This window comes from Sus scrofa, chromosome 6 (assembly GCF_054392235.1).
Source record: "Sus scrofa isolate SSC_HxYL_T2T_F1_AM1 chromosome 6, Sscrofa_HxYL_maternal_Yorkshire_Landrace_v2.0, whole genome shotgun sequence".
In the NCBI taxonomy this organism is placed as follows: Eukaryota; Metazoa; Chordata; class Mammalia; order Artiodactyla; family Suidae; genus Sus; species Sus scrofa.
This window is the reverse complement of record NC_139388.1, coordinates 73,807,339-73,832,052: the sequence shown is the minus strand read 5'-3', so window position 1 is coordinate 73,832,052 and position 24,714 is coordinate 73,807,339. Positions and strand designations below refer to the sequence as shown.

At 42.5% G+C, this 24,714-nt stretch overlaps 1 protein-coding gene across 2 annotated transcripts in view; it reads left to right on the top strand.

The window, feature by feature from the left end:
- The window catches only part of RERE (arginine-glutamic acid dipeptide repeats), a 403,553-nt gene that overhangs the window by 43,248 nt on the left and 335,591 nt on the right, over positions 1-24,714 (top strand). The gene's annotated exons all lie outside the window — the stretch shown is intronic.

Genomic DNA, 24,714 nt, shown 5'->3' with positions numbered 1-24,714 from the left:
AAGGAACTGAAAAACTGGATTACACCCTGATACTTCTGTAGGGTTGTACAAAATAAGACAGAATCTGGATTCATTTTGTGATGGTGACTTTACCGAGGTAGGTATTATTATTCTCCATCAGAATATCTAGAAATACTCTTCCATTCTCATTTTTGTCCTCTTAAACTGCTGGAGTGTGCAGATAAGACATTTCACAGGATTGAGATTTCCTTTGCTCACTTTGCTAAGCCCTGTGTTCTCTGGCTCTTGCATGCCTGATTTTTGCTGATTGCAGGGTCTTAATAATGTTTTAAATTTTCTTCTTTGTCCAAGGGTATAACTTTACTGTGGAGGGCAAAATCATGATTCTCCATGGTCTAGGGCTTTTAGGCACTTCTAAACTCCTAATTTTCATTTATGTGGCTTAGTTTCTCCATTAGACCATACCATTAGGGAGTTGTCATACAGGAGGAAAAGGCGGCTTGACCTTACGGCAGAAACATCTAAATGTTTGACAGATAAATTTTTTTGGAAAGAAAGTGTGTTTTAGATAGAGCAGCTAAGCTTTCAGTGCATTGTAGGGAGAAAGTCCTCTTGAGGCTTCACCCAGTGGTACCAAAGCTGAGACCTCATGGAGGGTGGCTCTAGGCTCAGTGAAGAGTAGATTAGATAATTGCTTTTGCCCAGTCAACTCAGGCTTTTTTCTGTCTTTGAATAAAATAAGCACCATTCCCTGACTGCTCTAGGAACCAAATAAAACTTTCAAAAGAGCTGGTTTAGTAGAAATAATGTTTACTTTTCATAGATTTGTGTGTATGTTTTTTAAAAATTCAGTAAATGGACACAAGACCGTTTGCTAAAAAGCTTGTATCCAGAAAGGTGATTTAGAATTTTTTGTTCATTTATCAAATACCTGAGTACCTCCCCTGTGTCCTGTGTTCTCACCAGACTCTATGGGAGACTTGCAGATGCATCATCGGATGTTGACCCTGGTGACGTGGAGCTTGTCCCTCAGTGGGGAGGCAGATGCTTGGGGCAGGAGGTCAGGTGCGATCCAGTGTGGAGGAGAGAGCAGTGACTCTCTCCTGAAGGGGAGGGAATTAGACAGGGTTGCATGGAGAAGGAGGCATTCGATCTGAATATTGAAGTAAAGTCGTTTGGTGGGAAATGAGCTTTTTCCGTAGGTTTTCTAGCACAGGAGTTACGTGGTTACAGTTGTGCTTTAAGAAAACTATTTCTGGGATGTGATCAAAGATAGAGACCAGAGACTGAGAGGAACCAATGCAAAACTAACCTTTCTAAGTGGTAGTGGAAACAGAGGTAGAGTTCATTGAACTTGGCAGTTGGAGCAATGCATGGTATCAAATGAGGTTTTGTTTTTTTTTTTTTTTAAGCCTCAATAGGTAATTAGGAGTATGGCAATGCCATTAAAATTTGGAAACACAGGAGGAGAAACTGATTAGTAAGAAGAGAGTAGTAAATATAATCTGCCATTGAGAAATTGGGTGATTTTTTTTGTTGTCGTTAGGCCAATGGGAATATTTAAATAGACCTGGGAAGAAGCCAGGGTTGAAGATAGGGATATTGAGAGTTGGGGCAGTTGGAGCCTTGAGATGGAATGAAATTGCCAAAGTATTTAGTATCAAATGTATCTTTACCAAGAATGTCACGTTGCAAAACCTGAAAATCCTCTAGTTTTAGGACAGGAGTGCTCCAGAAGAGAGAGAGTATTGTTTAAAGAACTCTAATCATTCTTTGAGCTTTTATTTCTCTCTGGAATTCTTTCAGTTTGACTCTCATCTTGGGGAGATAGTAAAAGCTAGTAGCTTTAAGCGTGCAAACGGAAAGATAGGGTTTGAATCCTTGTTCTGCCACCTACCTGCCATGTATCCTTGTCAGAGCTATAGATCTTCTTGTGCTTCAGTTTATTCATCTCTAAGATGAAGGTGATAATGTGTACCTTATAGGGTTGTTTCTGGATTATCCCATCATTTAGCCTGCTGCTTGGAGCATACTAGGTGCTCCATAAATGGTAGCTAATGTTAATACTAGATTCTTGCTGATTCCCCTGCTTCTGATCTTAAAGGGTACACTACTCCTTTTAACTCTGAATTTGTACAGGCTTCCCCCTCCCATTTTTTTCCACTCAGTGTAATTGACACCAGCTGGATTTTCACGGAGAATTCTGCTAGTATTAATAGAGAACTACAGACAGACACAGACAGACAGACAGACAGACAGACAGACACACACACACACACACACACACACACACACACACACACACACACGGAGTTCCCTGGTGGCTCGGGTTAAGGATCTGGCGTTGTCACTGCTGTGACTCAGGTTGCTGTTATGGTGCAGGTTCGTTCTCTGGCCTTGTTACATCTGCATGCCCCAGGTGCGGCCCAGAAGAAAAAAAAAGAATAAAAAGGAATAATTATTGTAAATACAGAAAAAAAAAGAAAGAAAGAAAGAGCCAGGCTTACAACATCAAGGGCCTGTACAGCTCGTGACCTGTTCCTGGGTTTCCTGCTACTCTCCCCTGTGACCTCCTGCTCTTCACAAGGTGGCCCCACTTTCCCCACCGAGGAGGTGTCTGCCTCACACTGCTACCAAGTAAGCACTCTCCTGATTCTTGCTGTCAAAGCTGTTCTGGCCCAGGGCCTTTTCTTTTCATTCGGCTCGGATTTTCTTGGGCATCCTAATCTCAGGCTGACTTTTCTGGACTGTGGTAATTGATACACATGATTGTAAATGATACATAAATATTTGTCCAATGAAATATAAGTGTCCATTCCTTTTTTTGAAAATAACACCTATACTTTGAGCCTATACCCACAAAGGCCCTGACTGGTTTCAGTCGTGTGCTTTTGGTCTTTTCTTTTTATTTTATTTTATTTATTTATTTATTTATTTATTTATTTTTGTCTTTTTGCTATTTCTTTGGGCCACTCCCGTGGCATATGGAGGTTCCCCGGCTAGGGGTCGAATTGGAGCTGTAGCCACCGGCCTACGCAAGAGCCACAGCAACGAGGGATCCGAGCCGCATCTGCGACCTACACCACAGCTCACAGCAACGCCAGATCGTTAACCACTGAGTAAGGGCAGGGACCGAACCTGCAATCTCATGGTTCCTAGTCTGATTCGTTAACCACGTTAACCACTGCGCCACGACGGGAACTCTGGTCTTTTCTTTTTAATTGGTGAGTGTTTTTCATCCTTGCCTGTTGAAAGGGCGATGCTCCTTTCCATGTTTTGTCTGGTAGATTCTGAGGTGTGGAACCTGCTCTGATAATGTTTCATATATAAAAAGGCTTCTATGTTTAAATTAATGTGTCAAGAAGTGGTAATAACAGTAAGATACTGTTTTAATTTTTCTGAGGAAGCTCATTACCTTTCGGTGACTTATTCTGTTTTCTCTGATAATCTGTGCTAAATATCTTCTTAGATTGTACCTTTTGTTGAGATAAGAGAATAATCCCATTTTGTGTCCTTATGTGAGTATTAAATATGCAACATCCTAATGATGAGGAAGATGAGCGTAAATAGAATATTTAGTATTTTGGTTGAACTGATACCTGAGAGCCAACCCCCCGACCAAAATCCACCTAAATTAAAAGTACCAGTTCTTTCTATACTTTCTCTCAGCTCTCCTAATCCAGCTAGAGTTTGCTCATTGGGGGGCGGGGAGAATTAAGAAGAACAGGAAAATAAAAACAGTAGCAAAGAGTTTATCCTGTTTCGCTTTCATTGTTTTATATTTGATTCTCTGATGAGATTATGGGGAATCTATAAACTCTTGGTCCCTTTTGGTAGAGCATTCCGTTAGCATGACACTAGTGCTGCAGAAGAGAATTTGGTTTTGTAGCCTGTGTGGTTGATTCACTTACTGTGAGTAGAGGATGAGAGTTTCCATTAGTATTCTTCTTCAGTATTAATTTTAGAAAAAACTGATTATTTTGCAAAGAAAAAATGGAGCAGTAACTTGTTAATCTAGGGGAAGATTATACAGGACAGTGGTTATTAGAAATAAATTTCCTTTAACAGCAACAGAAAAATGTTTACTTTATGACACTTGTCATTTCTTGATGGGGTGTGTGTGTGTGTGTGTGTGTGTGTGTGTGTGTTATGTTGAGCAGCAAGTAGCTTCATTATCTTTCACCACTGGAAGCAGTGAAGAAAAATAAGTGGCTTTCTGATGAGGGAATTATTTTCAAAATTTCAAGCCCTCTAAAACTAAAAAGATTATTTTTAATGCCATATTAATATAATTGCACATTTTTTTCCTAATGTTAAAGTGATTCTGATTGTCAAAGAGAACTTTCAAAAAGATACACTAGTTCAGCGAAGCAGACTAATATTTTAGAAAGAATATTAGTAATAAAAAGGACAGAATTATGATAGTTTGATACATTAATTTTAAAAACTTTTTTTCCATCGCTCTCGAGTCAAGATGAGAAAACTTAAACAGAAATGTGGTTCTCATTTTGATTGTATTGAATTTATTACCGGAAATGCTATCCTCCCTTCCGATGCAGAGGGCTTTAAGTCCTTTTTGTTTAAAAGAGTGTAGGAGAGGTTAATTTTCTATAGCAATGGAATTAAAAATTCTCTTCACTGAATCATTCCAGGCAGTGTAATAAAAAAAATGCAGTAATTTGAATATAGCCATCAAGGCAGTAGTTATTTTAGTTATAAGTGGTCTTCTGCCTTTTTAAGTAGCAGATTGTCAGAGATTATCTAATTCTGTTTTATGAAACAGTTGCTCATAAAAATGCTTGTTCCTTGTCCTATAGCTAAGTTCTTTCATTAACTTTTTTCCTTTATTACATAGTACTTTTGTTCCAGTGGTCTGTCACAGATTTGGGGGGTTCTGCATTTTATGAATGTGTTATAAACCCATTCTAAGAATGTGGTTTACTTTTGCTGCTGTGCCTGCCTAGAAAGTCTTTTCTTGCTTCTCGGCAGACTGTCAGTTAAATGGTCCGCTTTTTAGATTTTTAAATTCTTTGTACCTATTCCATGTGCCACTTGGTATGCCATTTTGTTTTTACCTTACACTGCCTTTCAAGCCTCCCCAGAGGTGGACTATCCTTGGAGCCATCAAAGGGACCCTCATCGCATGAACCCCTTGGCATTTTATTTACTTATTTTGTAGCATGTGGAAGTTCTTGGGCCAGGGATAGAACCTGCCACAGCAATGACCCAAGCTGCTGCCGTGACAGCCCTGGATACCCACTGGATACCCCTGACATTTTGCATACAAAATGTTGTAGTCTTTTCCTTCTTTTTTCTTTTTTTCTTTTTATTTTTTTTAGGGCCACACCCTCAGCATATGGAAGTTCCCAGGCTAGAGGTTGAATGGGAGCTGCAGCCGCCAGCCTACACTGAGGCCAGGGATGGAACCCGTGTCCTCATGGATGGTAGTCGGGTTCACTCACCACTGAGCCTCAACAGAACTCCTCTTTCTTTTATTTTTTTAAAATTTTTATTATTTATTTATTTATTTATTTATTTATTTATTTTGGTCTTTTTGCCATTTCTTGGGCCGCTCCTGCAGCACATGGAGGCTCCCAGGCTAGGGGTCGAAATGGAGCTGTAGCCACCGGCCTACACCACAGCCACAGCAACGCAGAATCCGAGCCGTGTCTGCAACCTACACCACAGCTCACAACAACGCCGGATCGTTAACCCACTGAGCAAGGGCAGGGATGGAACCAGCAACCTCATGGTTCCTAGTGGGATTCGTTAACCACTGCGCCACAACGGGAACTCCCTTCTTTCTTTTTTTGAAATTTATTTTAGTGAAGTGTAGTTGATCGTAGTCTTAAAGAAGCCCTGCAATTATATGAACTTAGACCCACACAACCTGCCTTTTCTAAAGTTGAAGACCGTTAGAGGAGATGCAAAACAAACTACGTGTAGATTGTTAGCTTTGTGTTTTAGGTTAAAAGGATACAAATAGAGTATGTGAATGGGTCCGTGTGTGATGTCAGATTTAGTTTATCACGATAACCATCCGGAGTGCACCAGATGTTTTGACTGTATTTAGCTTCATATTGAATTAAGCACAGCCAGTGGCCTCCAAAGTCCATCTGTACTGCTGCCAAAGGTAGCTCTGAAGACAGCGCCTTTCCCTTCTGCCCACTGCTAGCTGCTCTTTTCCTCTTGCCACGATGTTGAGGCTTTTGAATTGCTCTTAGGAAAGGTGAGTCTCTGTATCTGAAATTTGCATTCAGTTTATCTGCCTTCTTGAATGAAGGGGCTTGCCCTTTTCATTTCAATAGGTCGTCATTTTCAATTTTTGCTTATCCATAAACCAGTAGAAATAAATCAAATAAATCAGATTAGTTAGGAGCTTATTGAGGCCTAAAGTCTAGTGAGAGAGGGCAGCCGTTTATACACAAGTAACAGTTAAACACACGTATGCCTGAGGTTTCTGTATGCTTGCTACTAATCACGGAAAAAAACAAATTATTGCTTTTGTTATATAAATATGTATTACGATCTGAAAACCCTTAGTTTTGTTTACACTCAGAAAGACAAGTATTAAAATCACTCAAAACCTTTATAAGGATTTAAATGAGTGTACCTTGACTTTTACGTAATTTCTGCTTCATCAGCGTAATCAAAGGATGCATGGATTCTTTCCCCGCGGGAGGGAAGCCGACAGCTGCAGTGCTCGCTCTCAGTGTGAGGATCGTGAAGATGGCAGACCTTGCAGAGCAGACAGTTTCCTCCCATACCTGCTCCCACCCTTCCTAGAAAAAGCATTTAGACGCCTCTGAAATGAGACCCGCAAAGCGTGTGCTAATGCCAGAACAAATATCTTGGAAATTTTATCATAATGTTGCTTTTTAAGGCCCTAAATGTCCTCTATTTAAAATGAAATTCTTTTGTATTAACCTCCTTTCATATGCTGGCTTTCACCAGCCTGCAGAATTGCCTGATTTGACTTTCTAATGTAACTGTAATGAATCTTCTGGGAAGCCAAACGATTGAACACGCGTACTCTGCGTCTCCATTGTAAGATAGTCAGTCCTGTCGATGTTGCTGACTAAAAAAAAAAAAAAAAAGAATTGAGGTGGGAGAGAAAAACGAAAAATTCCCTAACATATATTAAGGCTTCAAGCCAAACATACTCTCTCAGGGATTCCAGACATCACAGTGTACGGTTGTACCTTGCTGAAGCGTATTCAGGAACACCTTAATAAAAACATCAGGCTGGGGGAGGCAGAGTTGGCTTTGTAAAGCTAGAATGAGGGCATATGATTACATTGAGTTTTGACACATTTATCTGAAAAAGCACTTGGAAAAAACCTGGCCCATTTGCGCAAGCAGACAAATTGCTCTGTGCATTAATGTTGAGTACCCAGCAGAGTTAAATATTTGCTAGCCAATAAATGCTGCACCTACGCACACCAGAGCCCAAATGTTTATTGGTGGGCTCTCAAATGCATGTTCCTTATGACATACTTGGGGTCTTATTTAACAGCCAGAGAAGCAAGAGGAAGGCTTTTCTATGATATATTATTGTAACTCATTTATCCCAGGTATTTATAATTATAGCACTATGTATTTGGCTTATCCATGTGAAGGAAATTGACTACGAGTTTAATAATTAAGGATTTATTACTTAAAACTGAATGTTATAATGAGCCAGATGCTGCTGCATTGAAACAGCTATTTTCATTAGCATTTTTAAATCGAAGAGAATTGAATTTAAATTTGGAGCACCTTGACTTCGACTAGTTAACATTTTAAAATCTTTAAACATCTATCAAACAAAAGGTAAATATCTTTTAATTTCAATGAAACACCAGCATTCACACTGAAATAACAGGATTGGTAAGTGGATTAAAAAGCCTTGGATTTTTAAAAATACGGAGTTCTGTGTTTTGAGTATTTATAAAATAATGTTAAACACTTGTGAAAAGAAATCATTACAAAAACATAGGGAGTATGAAGAATTAATTTTACTTTTAACTGGAAAAGATAGAAATCACTCGTGTGGAAGAGGCAGTGGTGAATGGGAATGGGAAAATGTCCCCTCCCCCCCTTATCTCAGGGTAGCATTTTTAATAATAGCTTGAGTGGTTTGATAAAGCATCCAAAGGAAGCTCCCAGGAGAGGAAGATTATACTGGAGAGCGAGATCTCTCTATGAATCATTTACGCTAACCTCTTGCTGAAGCACAGCTTGCATTTTTAATGAAGGATGATTGCATTTCATAAACAGACCTTTAAAAATTAAAATAATATTGATCCTTCCTCATTTAGGCCTATTAAAATAGCATGTTATATATCTCTTTCTAATAGCTCAGGACAGACTATTATTATTATTTTAACAATACATACACAGTTTAATAATTTCTAATTAGAAGTTTCTTTAAATAGGGCTTTGATTAAAAGGTTTTTGGAAAATATTTTTCTAAAGTAATAGCTATGAAAACAAAATTTAAAAATTATGAGATGGTTTAAAGTGTGGTGCTTTACATTATTTTCAACATATAAGCTATCTCTGGTAAGTTTATTTTCCTTTATTTCCTGTATTTCCTACAAAGGAACTGGATTTACTGATTAAAACATTGAGTGCAGCTTAGGAAAGGGGACTGGCTAGGTTTCAAGAAACCTTGGTTTGCTGTCACCCTTGTGACTGAAGGCAGATGACACGATCTGTCAGTAGTCAGTGTTCTTACTTTTAAATATGTCCTTCGGCGAGGTGAAGTTTGTGTGAAGTTACCTTGAAATTTTCTGAATTACCACCTTACAGTTGTGTGTGATTCTGAAGGCCCTGCTCTGAGCAAGGATCCTAGGAACCAGGTGGCTTAGTGCCTCCACATCTGATGTAACTGGATGTGATATCATAGTGTTGCTTTCCTTTCTTCTTCTTCTTTTATAAATGTAAACGTTCCTAAGCTAAAAGATTTCGTACAAGAATTTAAAACTGCAAAGGTAGTGCATCTCTTAGGTAGCATTAGAAATATAAAACAAAGTAAAAATTCAGTCTCATAGGACACTCTTTTGGGTGACAGCCCCCAAGTTTTTCCCTCCCGTTTGAGAAATGGTACAGTGTTGTATGTCAGAGCACAGACCTAGGAAGCAGTGTGTCTGCGTTCACCTGCTTTTTCTGCCATTTACCAGCTGTGTGACAAATGGGCATGCTCTTCGGCCTCTGTTTTTTTTTGTTGTCTGTAAAATGCAGGTAATAATAGTGGCCCAGGAGTTCCTTGGTGTCGAAGTGGGCTAAGGATCTGGTGTTGTCGCTGCTTTGGCTCTGGTCGCTGCTGTGGCATGGGTTTGAACTCTGGCCTAAGAACTTTTGCATGCCATGGGCACAGTACCCTCCCCCCAAAATTGGTTCTTCAAGGGCTGTTGTGAGGATTAAATGGATTACGTTAGAGCTATCTAAGTTTTAGCTATTATTGTATTATTATTATTATTATTATTATTTTGGCCATAGCATGCAGCTGCTTGATGTTGGGATCTCAGTTCTCAGACCATGGATTGAACCCCGGGCCACAGTGGTGAAAGTGCCAAATCCTAACCACTAGACCACCAGGGAACTCCCTATTATTTGTATTAACCCATTTTGGTTTTGTCTTTTTTACTTTTTGTTACGGTTAAAGAAAAGTTGTTTGGGGAATGTTCTCACAGTACAATCAAATAGAGGAAATTCTGTTATATCTTGTGAGAATCAAGTTTTTTCCTGATTTGTTTTTACCTCTTTAGTGTCATGTGCATCACAAGATGATAGTACATAGTTACTTCTTTTAAAATGAAATGAACCCCAAGCTAAAGATTCAGCATAAAATATAAAATTGCAAAGGAAGGGCTCCTCTGAGGTGGTCAGTGGACTTACCTTGAGGACTCTTTTTAGCTTGCTGGTGGCCATGGGAATAAGCACAGTTTGGATCTTCAGAATAAAACCATGCATATTCTACATGTTCCTTTGCCTGCTGTGTTTTTAGCCCTGATAGGAAGAACTCAGCAGAGTTAAACTAACCAAGTTAGCATAATTTTAACTTTGGTGTAGTTCAGGAAACTTGGCCAGAAACATGGAATTTGCCCATCTCTACCCTGCCCTTTAAATTCTCTGTCACAGAGGTTTCCAGGTAGGTGCCAAGTAATGAAAACATGCTTTCAATCAGAATATTGCCCTCATTGCCGTACGTTGCTGCTTATTTGTAGATAAAAATGATGACTTTTTGTGTGTGTGTGTGTTTTAGGGCCACACCCATGGCATATGGAGGTTCCCAGGCTAGGGGTCAAATTGGAGCTACCGTTGCCGGCCACAGCCACAGCCACAGCCGCAGCAACGCAGGATCTGAGCTCTGTTTGGGACTTCCACCACAGCTCACGGCAACACTGGATCTTTAACCCACTGAGTGAGGCCAGGGATCGAACCTGTAATCTCAGGGTTCCTCATCGGATTCGTTTCCACTGTGCCATGACGGGAACTCCTGACTTTGGTTTTTAATTAAAAAAACCCAACAACAGGAAATTATATGTGGTCAGGGTGATTGTCCCTGAAATTCTGGGCTGCTGATTTGTGTTGGCTCCGGAGGAGCAGCGCGTTTAGAACCGAGGCCAGCAAGGGTGTGTGGTTTTCCTTAGACCCTCTAGGCTGGGAGAATTACTTGTTCTTACTGTTTTACCTCTTGATCATGGCTGAAGGAGTGGATACATGGGATAATAAAAGGCTATGATTCTATTTGAATCCATAGTATTTTATTAATGCTCCCCGCCCCAAGCCATCTTGTCTGGTGGTCTTTTGGCTGAAGAAATATTAGGGAGAATATTTTCTCCGTCTTCTCCTTGGGAACTCTGCTTACCTTGTAGAGTTAGGAAATGGGCAGTTTGTTTTGGGATCCTCGTAGTTCCTTTAATGTGACCTCTCAGCTCCCCCACCAGCCCACCTCTGATGCTGGCAGCTACGTGCCTTACACCTGCCTCCCCCTCAGGTGGGCGCTCCGTGCAGCAGCTTTCCCCACCGCAGCTTCTGGAGAATATTCCTGCTCTCAGCCACTGTTAAGCTCTCAGACGCCCTACCTGTAATTCCCAGAATCATTTGCATTAAAAGAAGGTATAAATAAATAATAGGTAGTCTTCGTGGCATACCTTCTCTGTCCTAGGCACTGGCCCAAGCTTCCTGATGTTTATCTTTAGGGACGTTTATCTTTGTAACAACACTGTTAAGGAGATACTGTTATGTCTCCACTGTACAGATGAGGGAACCAAAGCAGAGAGTTTAGTAATTTAAACCAGTTTATGCAGGTGGTAGGCGGTAGAGCGTCAGGATGAAGACCAAGCTGTCCCTCTGGGTTTCCGGTTGGTAGGTAGAGCTGTGGGGTGAAATGCCTGTGTGTGTGTGTGGGGGTGGTACATGTGTATGGGGAGGGGTGGACAGAGAGCTGTGGATGGTTTTTTTTTGTTTGTTTTGTTTTTTGCTTTCTCTGCTCCTCTTTATCTTCAGGCTGGCTGGTGTTACCTGAAATCAGGTTTTTTTTTGTCTTTTTGCCATTTCTTGGGCTGCTCCCGTGGCATATGGAGGTTCCCAGGCTAGGGATCGAATTGGAGTTGTAGCCACCGGCCTACACCACAGCCACAGCATCGCAGAATCCGAGCCGCATCTGCAACCTACACCACAACTCATGGCAACCCAGATCCTTAACCCACTCAAAGAGGCCAGGGATCAAACCCGCAACCTCATGGTTTCTAGTCGGATTTGTTAACCACTGCACCACCAAGGGAACTCCATGAAATCATTTTTTTCCCCACACAGTTTATCTGCTTGTCCCAGTGTATTCATAATCTTCTAAATATCTGGTTAAGAATATCAATTCTAGAGAAAGTTGGAGTGAAAGACTTATACAATTTTGAGCAAGGTACTTAACCTCTTCCTGTCACAGCTTCTGTGGCTCTGAAATGGGCCTGACAGTAACACCAGCTCTGAGGGTAGAGCGGAGAGCAAGTGAGGGAAGTGATACAAAGTGCTTGGGGTAATTCCCGGCGCATCTTAAGTTTTTGTTTGTTAGTTTTTTGCCGGCAGAGGATGGGCAGAGGTGGGATTGGTGGGTGTTTGTAAACAGGGACTGCTTGAATAAGTATCTTTCAGAGGTAATGGGAGAGCATCATGATGGGCAGCAGAGGGACTGCTGGCTGTCTCAGGAAGTGTGCTTTCAGGCGTTTCGGGTACTTTGGGGCAGCTCCTGTTGGAGACAGGCCGTGTTGATAATTGCTTTTGAAATGTTGTGCTCAGTGTTATGGTAGTTTGAAGCTATGAAAGACATAACTGTGGCTGAAAATCTTTTTTACTTGGGAGCTTTCTATAGCTGATAAATAAGAGAGATTAATTTCAGAGAGAATGCAAAGAGCAGCTTTTGCATATAGAAATGTATAAAATCACATCAAGAGAAAGATTTAGGATAGGAAAGAAAAATAATTTTTATATGGCAATAGCATGATTTTTTCCAGTCTCTAGTTAAATATTTAAAGCTTGCCTTTGCCAGAAACCTTAAAATAGCATCTATTTCTCAATATTATAGATAAACGAGAAACACCTTTTTAGCAAAAGCAATTTTGTCTTTATTCTTACTACTAGGTATTTAATGGTTTTTAAAATAAGTTTAGGGAGTTCCCGTCGTGGCGCAGTGGTTAACGAATCCGACTAGGAACCATGAGGTTGCGGGTTCGGTCCCTGCCCTTGCTCAGTGGGTTAACGATCCGGCGTTGCCGTGAGCTGTGGTGTAGGTTGCAGACACGGCTCGGATCCCGCGTTGCTGTGGCTCTGGCGTAGGCCGGTGGCTACAGCTCCGATTAGACCCCTAGCCTGGGAACCTCCATATGCCGCGGGAGCGGCCCAAAGAAATAGCAAAAAGACAAAAAAAAAAAAAAAAAAAAAAAGAAATGTTTAAAAAAAAAAAAAATAAAATAAGTTTAAAAAATAGTTTCAAAGGGGGGAGTAAGCAAGCTTTCTTAGGCTGTGCTACTATCAGAGCTAACATTTGTGACTTTTTTTTCCATCAAAAATAAAGGTATTATTTAAAAAGAAACTCCCAGAGTTCCTGCTGTGGTGCAGTGGGATTGATGATGTCTCTTCAGTGGCAGGAACGTGGGTTTGACCCCTGGCCTGGCCCAGTGTGTTAAGGATCCAGTATTGTTGCAGCTGTGGCATAGGTTGCAACTCCAATTGGAATTCAGTCCCTGGACCGGGAACTCCATATGCTGCAGGGCAGCCAAAGGAAAAAAGAAAAAGAAACTCCCCACATTAAATGAGATCTTAAAATTCTAGTTATTCATAATTCTAAGCATTTGGTAAGATTCTTCTTTAACAGTGAAAATCTCTGATATTCTTCCTAAGTAGCCATTCATTCTGAAAGCATGGAGGATCACAGGTGTTGGCAGGTAATATAGCAAGGAGGAATTATATAAGAAAGATAGGCCAAGTGTTTCTTGTTTACAATCCAATTTGCAGATGCTACTCCCTTTTTAAATGTTTAGTTTGGAGGTCCCACTGTGGTGCAAGGGGATCGCCGGGATGCAGGTTTGATCCTTGGCCGGCACAGTGGGTTCAGGTTCTGGCATTGTGGCAGTCGAGGCTTAGGTCATGACTGCAGCTTGAATCTGATCCCTGGCCTGGGTACTCCATATGCCACGGGGCAGCCACAAAAGGTGGGGGGGGGGGAGGCTTAGTTTTTTTAAACTATTGCCTTCCTCCTTTTCTTTTTAATTCTTTTTTGGAGCCACACCTGTGGCATATGGAAGTTCTTGGGCTAGTGGTTGAATCAGAGCTTCAGCTTCTGGCCTATGTCACAACCACAGCAATGCCGGATCCAAGCTGCATCTGCTACCTACGCCATAGTTTGCTGCAACACCGAATCCTTAACCCACTGAGTAAGGCCAGGGATCAAACCAGCATCCTCATGGATACTAGTCAGGTTCTTAATCTGATGAGCTGCAACAGGAACTCCTGCCTTCCTCCTTTATCTTTCAAAAATATATGCATATATTAATCAGAAGGATTTAAATTCAATTTTGAAAAGTACTGATTAGGTTGGATTCCCCACTCCCCACCTCCTGTTACCCCTTATCCCTACAGTGGGAAAGCCTCGTTGGTAATTGGCATGACATTTTCTTAGTATTTTTTTCTGTCTATTATGTGTAGCTTTTGACAGTTGCAGAAGATGTCCACAGAATCCAGTCCTCCCAGGAAACTCCCTGGGGTGACTGACTTTGATGGATTTGGGTTGTGCAGTTATGCTGATCTGTGTGCTATAGCCAGCTGCGGCATGAAGCCTGGAGGGTTTGGCACCCACCACCACGTCCCCAGCTTGAAGCATTTCTCTACTCTTTCTGGGTGGTTTATTCAAAGGAATATTTGTGACGTTTCTGTTTGGTACGAACATAGTTTCAGCTGTCACAGGAGAGGAAAACAGTATCCTCAGATTCTGTGCCTCACGGCAGGACTTCTTTGTAGCAACTTAAGGCATTTCATATATAAAGATGTTAGGTAGTTCCAGCAATAGGTGAAATATATCTACGGTCCAACTCTATTTTTAGAACCAATGTTTTTTTTTTTTTTTTTTTTTTTTTTTTAATCTGTTATATTTGATGTGGGCTAGTCAGTGGCAAGAGCATTGTATTTGGTGTCTAAAATTAAAAAGTTTAGGAGTTCCCATCCTGGTTCAATTAGTATCCATGAGGATGCAGGTTCAATTCCTGGCCTTGCTCAGTGTGTTAAGGATCCAGCATTGCTGAGAGCTGTGGTGTAGGTCACAGACATCGATCAGATCTGGCACAGCTGTGGCTGTGATGTAGGCCAGCAGCTACAGCTCTGATTCACCTGCTGGCCTGGGAACTCCCACATGCCATGAGGGCGGCCCTAAAAAGACCCCCCCCCCAAAAAAAAGTTTCATGGAAAAAAAGGGAACAAGACTGTAGTAGCATTACACAAACCAGAGGCGGCGCCTGCTATGGCACCATGACTATTTGTAGATGACCACTGCAACCTCAAAGAATGGGTGTTTTTCTTACTATGATGCCTGAGAAGAAAGTACTTTTTTTAGCCCTTGTGTCATTCCCTGCCCCCCTTTTTGGCCACACCCATGGCATATGGAAGTTTCTAGGCTAGGGATCAAATCCCAGCTAAAGCTTCGACCTGTGGCACAGCTGCAGCTAAACCCTCTGTGCCACAGCAGAAACTCTGAGTAGATGTCTTGAAGGCACAAAATGATGTAGTGTTTTAGATTTTAATTGGACTATTTAGTAGTTGTGAAAGGGGTTGTAGTTGGTTAGTGTGGAAATGCAAAAAAAAGACAAGAAAATTTAATTTGTTAATTGGAATTATTCTGGTGAAAGATTCCGTTGTACCTTCCCTGACTAGAAATCTTAGGCATTGCCAGGCTAATTCTTACTAATTCACTGCTGTAGAAAATTATAAAAGATCAAATACTAGAGCTACACACCTGGGTAGTGTGTGTAAGAATGAGCTGCTTTAGTTAAGTTCTTTGCGGAAGTTAACAATTGTATAAGGGGGTGTTGCAAACTAATATCAGCGAATTGCTTGTTCACAATTATTAGGTTTTGGAGTTCCCAGCGGAAATGAATCTGACTAGGAACCATGAGGTTGTGGGTTCGATCCCTGGCCTTGCTCAGTGGGTTAAGGATGGCGTTGCCGTGAGCTGTGGTGTAGGTTGAAGATGCGGCTTGGATCTGGCATTGCTGTAGCATAGGCTGGCAGCAACAGCTCCGATTAGACTTCTAGCCTGGGAACCTCCATATGCCACGGGTGTGGTCCTAAAAGGACAAAAACCAAAAAACCCACCACAATTATTACGTTTTGTTTTTGTTTTTGTTTTTTGTTTGGTATCTGTGGCATTCAGTGATTAGAAGAAAGGGCTATAGCGGCAGAATGTTGAAAGGGCTGAGAGGCGAGAGGAATGATGTGTTAGGAAACAGCAGCTGGTGATGGTCACCTTCAGAAGAGGGAAGTAGCTTGCTGATGAAGGATGGAAACCGCTTCTGAATCTGGGCACTTTGATTCCAGAGTCTGGGCCTTTAACCACCCAAATGGGTAAGAAGTCTCTGAAAGAACCTGGGCTCCACTTAGTACAGTACCTGTTGGGTCTTGAGCATGAGGCTTCTGATTCTCCCCAGGTGTTGTGTATATGAGGCAGCATTGTTTGCACATGTGCAGCACTGTGCCACCCTTATCTTTGTCCTACCCGCTCTTACTAGACTTAGAGCGTTCTTCGTTCAACAATTTTTTTTTTGGCTGCACCTGGTTCTTCCGGAAGTTTCTGGGCCAGGGATTGAACCTTCACCAGAGCAGTGACCCAAGCCACAGCAGGGACAACACCAAGTCCTTAACTTCTGGGTCACCAGGGAACTCCTCAACAAGTCTTTGTTGACTACTGACTGTGCCAGGCACCATTCTAGGAGTGATAACCTCTTTATTCCTCTCTAGTCTTCCACTTTTATCCCTCTAAACCCATTCTTAGTGCAGTGGGAGTGATGTTTTTCAGAAATATAGATCATGTTCTCCTACTTAAAACTCTTTAGCCATTCCTCATCCCACTAGGAATAAAATCTAGGTTTCTTCTCGTGGCCGTATGCCAGCAGAGAAGTCTTTGATGTAACCTCTGACCACTCTCTCCTTTGCTCTGTTACTTTCAGTCCCATTGGCCTCCTGTCCGTCCTGTTGTTTGAGGGACGGGCAAGTTGACGCTCTCCCTATGGATTCTGAGTTTATCCTGGAATGCTCTTACATCAGGTTTTTGCTTTGTTGGCTCTTTCCTATAACTTTGGTCCTCCTTCAGTATTGCTCCTTGGGGGAGACCTTTCCTGGCTGCCAGTCTAGAGCAGCCCGTCATGCTACAGCATCCCCCCTCCTGCTGCAAATCATTTATCATCCAAAATTGTATTGTTTGCTTATTCACTTATATATTGTTTGGCTTCTACCCTGACTGCAAGTTTCATAAAAGATCATCTACAATTGAATTCACTGTGCCTGTAATAATTCTCAGAACATAGTGAGCTCTCAAGAAATGTCTTGGAAACAGATAAGCTTGCAGTGACGTCCTCTGCATATCTCTGTTAGAGTCAGCCATTCTGGTGTAGCTGCTGCTGATCAGGTGGTTGGGGGCACTGGGCTTTTAATTCTGACACTGTTTACTAAGTGTGTGACTTTAGACATGTACAACGTTTTCCTTAACTCCTCCAAATCTCAAATTCCTTATCCAAAAATTGTGATAAAAAATAATTATTATTACTCTCACTTAATGGGGTGGTGATGATTAAAGGAGCAGATGACTAAATATTTGTAAGGCGCGTGAAACTACCTACCTGGCGCACAGCTTACTACATCTGGATAATGTTAGCTATTGTTATTACCATCTCTTGTCTTTTGCATCTGTCATGTGTCAGAATAGAGACTCATTTGTTTAATTACTTTATGTTTTAAGACTTGTATGCTCAGGAGTTCCTGTTGTGCCTCAGTGGTAACAAGCCCAACTAGTATCCTTGAGGATGAGGGTTCAGTCCCTGGCCTTGCTCAGTGGGTTAAGGATGAGCTGTGGTGTAGGTTGGCAACAGTAGCTCTGATTCAACCCTTAGCCTGGGGACTTCCATATGCTGCAGATGCAGCCCTAAAAAAAAAAGAGGAAAAGCAACAATACCTATGAGGCTGTTGTGGCTACTGAGGGTAGATCTGAGGCAGCTCTGAACTGGGTTACTGATGGTGTGAGAACGAACAGGGCGGGGGACAAGGCTGGTTGTTCCTTACCTACGAGGACTGGGCCTGCGAGAGAATCTTCGATGATTCCCAGGTTTCTGACTCACATGGCTAAGTGAGTTCGGAGCAAAGTTTTAAAGCTCAGCTTCCCCCGACCCCCAACAGAGTCAACCTCGGCAAGTTACATCATTTTTCTGAGCTCAGTTACGTTGCCTATAAAATGGTGTTGTCTTATAGAATTGTCTGGAAGTTTGAGATTATATTTAGTGTGTGGTAAATTATATAATAATAGCGAAAATGATTAGTACATATGCCTTCATTCTTATTATCTTTAGCAGCAAATAGGATTGGGGATAATATTAATGAGATAGTCCTATTAGAGAGTAAGGGAGGAGAAGGTCAGGGGGGTCATGTGGTCCATGGGGCATCTGGTTAGAAGATTTTAGTGGACTGTTTGTGGGCCAGGAGTTTAGGTAAGAGTGCTGGGGCCAGTGTAGCAGATCTGGCAGGGAGGTGATGATTAGAAAAGTGTTTTATGAATGGGAGGTACTCAGCCAGTCACACATGAATATCGTGTTGATTTACCTCTCTTTCCTAAGTTGTAGTTGGTAATCAGAAAATCGATTTTTAAAAAAACAAGCAAATTCTGGTCTGAGCCATCTCTTAACAAGTCTTTTGTGCTCAGGACCACCTCCCCTCCGCCACTGAATCTGTACACATGGGGTTTTCACAACACTGAAGTCCGAGATCTTTTATTTTATTTTTTTGTTTGTTTTTTTTTTGTTGTTGTTGTTGTTGCTATTTCTTGGGCCGCTCCCTCGGCATATGGAGGTTCCCAGGCTAGGGGTCGAATCGGAGCTGTAGCCAACGGCCTACGCCAGAGCCACAGCAACGTGGGATCCGAGCCTTGTCTGCAACGTACACCACAGCTCACGGCAACACCGGATTGTTAACCCACTGAGCAAGGGCAGGGACCGAACCCGCAACCTCATGGTTCCTAGTCGGATTCGTTAACCACTGCGCCACGACGGGAACTCCCCGAGATCTTTTAAAACCTAAGTCAGATCCTGTCCCTCCTAGAAACTTTTTTTTGCACAGCCTTTTATTTTATTTTTTAAATTGTTATCTCCCCAATACAATTTTTTTTCTGCTGTACAGCATGGTGACCCAGTTATATGTACGTGTATACATTCTCTTTTCTCCCATTATCCTGCTCCATCGTAAGTGGCTGGACATAGTTCTCAGTGCTACACCGCAGGGTCTCATTGCTAATCCATTCTAAGGGCAATAGTCTGCATCCGTTAACCCCAAGCTCCCCATCCAGCCCACTCCCTCCCCCTCTTTTTTTTTTTTTTTTTTTTTGTCTTTTTAGACACCTGTGGCATGTGGATGTTCCCAGGCTAGGAATCGAATCGGAACTGCAGCTGCCAGCCCACACCACACGCAGCCCAGCGTTTAACTCAGCATCCTTACAGTGCCATCCAGCACCCCCCTCCCCCACCCCACCCCCCTCCATGCTTGCTCGCTCACTCCAGCCACATTGGCTTTCTTGCTGTTTTTTCTGTCCTGAGTACTATTAATTATAACATAAAGCAGATCATGATCATAACCTGTATTAGTCTTGTGTCAGTTGACAGGGACAGAAATCCAGCTCAGAAAAAAAGGGATTTTAGGTTTGTGTGATCTGGACGCTTGGTGGGTGAACCTCAGTGGATCCAGAGGTTCAGAGAATCTCTTCTGTTAGCCTCATTCTCATCAGGCTTTCCTCATGTTGTAGCGCAGGTGGCTGCCTCATGTCTCTCCCTAGCTCAGGGATCCAGCGAACGGAGATTCTTTTTCCTCATCGTTCTAGTGACAGTTCTAGGGAGAGTTCCAGCTGCCTGTGCTCTGGACAGGGTCTGTCCTTGAGCTAATTGTGTGGCCAGGAGGAGTTAGTGTGCTCATTGAACTGCCCTGGATCCACCCAAAGTACATGTCATTAAGTCCCGAGGGAGGAAGGGATTCTTTTCTTAGAAAGGGGTGGGAGAAGATAAACACAAACTATCGTCACACCACTGTTTAGCATGACCATCAAGGTACAAATAATCACTTTGCTAATTCCCAGGAAGCACCAGAGAGAGGATCCTGATTTCCAGGATCAAAGGACTCTTTATGGAGATGACAGTTAACCTGGGCTTGTCAAAGAAAGAGCGATGATGAAAAACAGAAAAGGGAATATGCTTTATGTGGTGGAAAGGCGTGTATGCCAAGTGTGCAGACGAAGCATGGAGAAGTAAGGGCTGAGGCTAGAAGTGTAATTCTTATAATTAGAGTGCTGAGGAGTTCAGCCTCGCGGGGGTGGCATCCGGCAGCAGTTTTTACTTAGAGGAGGAATTTCATCAGGCCTCTCTTTGCAGTGGCTTAGCTGGGTGATCAAGAGGGCTCACCCAGGCCAAGGGGAGTGTGGTAGAGAACGGGGCAGATTGGAGGACATTGGGAGATAGAGTGGAAATACTTGATAATAGCTGCGCAGGCCGGTATCAGCAGATGGGGAAACGTAGCCCTGCAGATAATTACAGTCGCCTGGGGCGAAGCGGCCGCACGGATAGCACACACCTCAGAGTCCACTCTCTGACCTCCTTGCCTGGAGGTAGATAAACGGCATCCGCAGTGCCATTGATGTTCAAAAAGAAAAGAAAAAATCAAATTGTTCTAATACGCGGTGTCTGTTTTCTTGGGTCTACATGCTTTAAAAGTTTTTCCATTTTAGACTATGAACATTTTTCTCCGTGGTGCCGCAGTTTATTTTATCTCAACTGGATTTTAGAAGTCTTTTAGTATGGAGACCATATTTCATTTCTTTTGTCTCTTACCACAAAACTCAATATAGAATTTTGCATTTGGCTTACCTAAATTTTTTTGGGGTCTTTTTTTAGGCCACACCCTCAGCATGTGGAGGTTCCCAGGCTTGGGGTCAAATCAGAGCTGCAGCTGCCGGCCTATGCCACAGCCACAGCAAGGCCACATCCGAGCCACGTCTTCGACCTACACCATGGCTCGAGGTACTGCCGGATCCTTAACCCACTGAGCGAGGCCAGGGATCGATCCCGCAACTTCATGGTTCCCAGTCGGATTCGTTTCTGCTGAGCCACGACAAGAACTCCTGGCTTACTTAAATATTGAATATGTATTTGTTAACTACACCCCTGCTTCTGCATTTCCTTATTTTCTTTTATTGCTCCACTGAAATCTGAAGGTGGTCTCTTCTTGACTAAATAAATATTGTGAGCTACTTGATCGGTCTATATTCTCTGTTTTAATGGCCAGATGGCATACTCGATAGTATAGTTTTCTCCATCAGAGTGACCTGACTAAGAATTTACCCATTAGTTCTCTTACTGTGTACAGGACTTAGGTAATGAGAATATTTGAGAATGTAGCTACTATGACATACTATAGTGTGTGTGCAAAGTTATGGTATCAGAGGAATTATATCGAGAAAATTCTGTTACAAACATTATATTACAAGAGGTGTGATATAAAATTCTTAAGTAGCCGCATATGGAACCTAAATAATTTACATTTTCCACAATAGGGTTTTCTCCAGTGCTAAATAAAGCAAGACATAGAATTTGTTGCTTTTTGTTTAAGTGTGCTTGAGTAGTTACTTAGGGGCCCCCTAGTAATCTCTGGGTGCCCCTTGAGTAGCAGTTTAGTTCCTAAAGTCCTTTGGGCTTTACGTGAAAGAGAATCACCTGAAATATATGTGCATATTCCCACTTGGAGAGCTTTCATTTCACAGTCTCAGTATTAAGGTCATTTTCTGGGATTCCATTTTCATTCATTCAACCAATACCTCTTGAGCACCTACGGTGTTTGACATGTGGTGCAAAGTAAAGAAGCAGCGTAGAATAAAACAGAGCAAAAATTCTTTTTTTCATGGAGAAATGTTCTAGTGGGAGAAAACAGTAAACAGAACAGATAGGTTGATGATGAAAAGTGCTCTGGAGATAAATATATCTTGAAAGGGGGGGAAGGGAGTGCCAGGATTTGGCTGGGGACATTATAACTGTGGGCTCAAAAGTGGTCAGGGAAGGTGACATTTGGCAAAGAAGTTGAGTCATGCAGAAGTCTGAGGGAAGCTCGTTCTTGCTGGAGAGAATAGCTCTGAGGCCGTCTTTGAGTTTCATCTTATTGATCAGCTTTCCCTGACTAGACTATGGATGGGTATAAGAAGAAAAACTTTATAGAAAACCAAGGAGTTCCCTGGTGGCATAATACTTAAGGGTCCTACATTGTCACTGCTGCGGCTCAGGTTTGATCCTTGGCCCAGAACTTTGCCATGCTACGTGTGCACTACCTGCCCCCCCACCCCTGCCCAAAGAGTAAATGAAATACATTAGTTGGAATATAAACAGTTAAAAAAAAAATCGCATGAACGTGTTAGGTATTGGAATCCTTTTCTTGATTTTGGACTAGGGTTTTTTTTTTTTTTTTTTCCCCTCCGCTTGTCCTTTTAGGGCCTTACCTGTGGCATGTGGAAGTTCTCAGTCTAGGGGTCTAATCAGAGCTGTAGCTGCTGGCCTACACCACAGCCACAGCAATGCAGGATCCGAGCCGCATCTGTGACCTACACTACAGCTCATGGCAACACCAGATCCTTAACCCACTGAGCAAGGCCAGGGATCGAACCCGCAGCCTCATGGTTCCTAGTCGGGTTTGTTAACCTCTGCGCCATGACGGGAACTCTGATTTTGGACTAGTATTAAAAATACGTGTGGAGTGTGTGGGCCTGTGTGTCCCTGACTGCGTATGAAGATTTTAAGCAAGACAGCCTTAGTAATTATGTTGTGGAGTGTTTTACAGAGGAAGTTGTCAAGACTGGTCATGTGAGTTCAGTAGGCAGCCTGTGTTGGTTATGCTTTTGCTGTTAGATTGATACCGCACTGAGTGCTGGGGAAGATGGAAAAGCACAAGATGTCATGTTCTGCTCACACTGGCCGGGTTGTCTGCACCCACAGAGTAAAATAAACCACCGTGGTCGAATGGATGCAGTACTGGACCAGCTGTCCCAAATGTCCTTCCATGGGGCAGAATAACTTGACATTCCAGTGCGGTCGCTTTTGCTCCTTATAACCCTGGTCAAATTTTTGGAGAGTCATCAGAGAGATGCCCATTTGGAGGAGGTGTCAGAGAAGGTCTGGTTTTGACTTCAAATGGGTTCAAAGTGCTTGAGAAGACTGTCTACATTGCATAATGATTCTAGAACTGTGGTTGGGTAAACAAGTTACTGAAAACGAGGATGAGGTATTGATTTTCCACCGTGGAAGCATGATGTGCTAGGAATGTCATGTTGTAATATTTGATTTTCAATATTGGGTGTAAATAAGCTGGATCCGTTGATATACACACTACAGTGGGATGCCCCTGTTCACTTTGAAAACTAGGTCTTTTCCTTTATTTCATATTTTATCCTGTAAGTTTATATTACCAGCTGGTCGAATTAGATTTTTTCCCCTGAGGAATAGATTTTATATTTTATATCGTTATTAAGCATGTAACAAAGGCATTTTCTTATCCTTATAATGATATGTGGTTAATCTTACTGTATGTATACTGATCAACATGTCAGGTATGATGCCAGAACCAAAATTTTGTCCTTTTAAGCTGTTGTTAACTTCATAAAGTTATCTTTCTTCTTCATTCAAGATTCATCAACTGAATGAATATTCATTGAATGCCTACTTTGTTCTAGACATCTCTTTGTAATTCACTGATGAGGAAGAAATTTATCTTACCTTTATAGACACAAAAATAAGGAAGATAAGTTAGTTACCATTACCATTATGTGTGGTAGGGTTCTAAATGGGGAGGAGGGTTCTATTGGGTGTACTGAGCAGGGGCACCTAACTTGGAGCAGGAGGCATCTATATTGAGACTTGAAGAGCGATGAAGAATCAACTGCCTGAAAAGTGAGTGTGGTATTACTGGGGCAAAGGAAGGCTGTTTCAGGGAGAGGAAACTCCTGAGCAGCAGCCCAGAGGCCAAACAAAACAGCAAAACAGCAAAAAGCAAGCAAGCAAAACAGTTGTCTTCTCACGTGGCAAACCAGTCCCTAATGAATAGAGCGTAGATTTTGAGGAGGGAGGACACAGGGGAACTTTCAAAGCCATTACTAGCTTGGATCCCATCCTATGGACGCTTGATATCAGCCTGAGAGGTTTTAAGCAGTGGATTAACAGGATTGGATTTGCCTTTTACGAAGATCCTCGTGGTTGCAGTTCCAGAGGAAAAAGTAGGCGTGTCAGTGCTGTGAGGCTTATGACTGGGATAGTGGTAGATGCTGCGAGCCGAAGCTGGGGCAGTGGCGGGGGAGAGATGCGGGTGGGTTCAAGAAATACTTAGAAAATGGAACCTACAGGAGTTCCCGTCGTGGCGCAGTGGTTAACGAATCCGACTAGGAACCATGAGGTTCCCGCGTTGCTATGGCTCTAGTGTAGGCTGGCAGCTACAGCTCCAATTAGACCCCTAGCCTGGGAACCTCCATATGCCGCGGGAGCAGCCCAAGAAATGACAAAAAGACCAAAAAAAAAAAAAAAAGGAAAATAGAACCTACAGCCCTTGATGATTGAGGGGAGAATCGAGGATGCTCCTGGATTTCTGGCTCCTTCCCTCTCACCTCTAAGCTTGCCCTTCGATGCCTGCTTTGGGAAAAATGAATGTGGACCCTTTAACTACTTTCCCTTGGGCAGCCAGCAGGATGTAGGAGGCTGCAGGAGGAGGATTCCTTGCTGGCTCCAGGGCGCTTGCCTGGCAGGCTCCTGTAGCATGTGGGGCTTCTCCGTGTCCAGGCTCCTGCTGCTCTGTCCCTGCCCGCCCTCTCCCTCAGAGTGCCTCCGTGAGAGGCTTCCCCACAAACAACTTTCTTTGTCATTCTAGAGGACAGATTTCTGGCAAGTTCCAGAGGGCAGATTTCCAGACATTCTGCTGATGTAAGCCCTCTCCAACAAGGTCTGGATC